The following is a 1,404-nucleotide window of genomic DNA, read 5'->3' as shown; positions in this document are numbered from 1 at the left end:
GAGGGCGCACCTGAAACACCTGTGATCTTATCTTCTTGTCAAATAACATTTTTTCCTTTTGTTGCTGTTGAGACAAGGTCTCACTATGTAGCCCAGGCTGCCTTAGAACTTGTGGCAATCCTCCTGCCTCAGTCTCACCAGTGCTGAAATTACAGGCCAGTGCCACCACGCCTGGTTTAAACACTATATTTAGCAAATATTCATTTGCAATTAACCTTCGATGTAGTGTAGTTTATAGTTATAATCTATTTTGTCCACCAGAGGTCAGTAAATTCACAGAGTTTGCTTTAACTCTTAACTTTGGAGTCTAAAGTCAGATTTAAATCTACTGAGAGTAAGCATTTCCATAAAAGCATGTCAGAGTTATGGGTAATTGCAGGAGAGGTGCAAGGAAAACATTCCACAATGTCCTCTGCTCATCTCATCTTTTTTTTCCCCTCCCAAAATTCCAGAGAGAATAGATTTTTTTTTCTTTCTGGGGCTGAGAGTGGAACCCAGGGTCTGGCACACACGTACACATCTGGTCTGATCAAGCGGTAGGCGCTCTGCCACTGACTACGCCCCAGCCCTCGGCCTCTGTAGCTTGAGTACGAAGTATGGGCTTTTCTCCAGAACAAGTTTTGCTAATAAAAGGCGCCCACAACAGTTCCAATCCTGGCGTAGGATATTTTAAAAACTCACTGACCGCATCATTCTGGAGACCGAACCTCAGTCCCTCGCAGTCTCCCTCCAGTCTAGAGGCGTCGCGGGTCCAACCCAGCGACCAGGGCCGCACCGCGTTGCAGAGCTGCAAGCCCGAAGTGCGTCCCCAAAAAACCCCGGAGCTCGCCTTTCTGCATGTGTCTCGGATAAACCGGGGTTCCCTCGAGCGATCACCAGGAGAGAATTTACAGTCTCAGAAGGAAACCTAACCCGTTGTCATCAAAACCTAAACTATTTCTGCTGGAAAATTCATAAAGCAGGACTGGTCCTTAACCTACCTAGAGAAATCAATTCAGGTTTTTAGTTTTGCTAGGGCTGAAATCTTATCTCGATTCACAAAGTCAGGGTGTTTGAACCAACAACAGAAAAAGTTTTTATTTCTATATTTTTATCCTTTTTGGTTTTTTTCAGGACTTTAGGGCCTTCACTCTGAACCACGTCCCTTTTTGTTTTTTTATTCTGAGACAGAGTCTCACTAATTCACTAAATTGCCCAAGCTGGGCTCGAACTTGTGGCCCTCCTGCCTCAGCTTCTCAAGTACTGGGATTACAGGTGTGCACCACCATATAGCATGTAATATGTATTTCTTGCGGCAAGTCCTGCTACAGAAGATAAAAATGAGCCCAATATATTATCCTCTGCCTATAATCCTAGCACTCTGGAAGTTGAGTGAACTATGTTTCAAAATAAAAAATAAAAAGA

Source organism: Chinchilla lanigera, unplaced genomic scaffold, assembly GCF_000276665.1.
Source record: "Chinchilla lanigera isolate Chin_1 unplaced genomic scaffold, ChiLan1.0 scaffold00012, whole genome shotgun sequence".
NCBI lineage: Eukaryota > Metazoa > Chordata > Mammalia > Rodentia > Chinchillidae > Chinchilla > Chinchilla lanigera.
The sequence above is the reverse complement of the archived record's forward strand: the minus strand, read 5'-3'. Positions refer to the sequence as shown.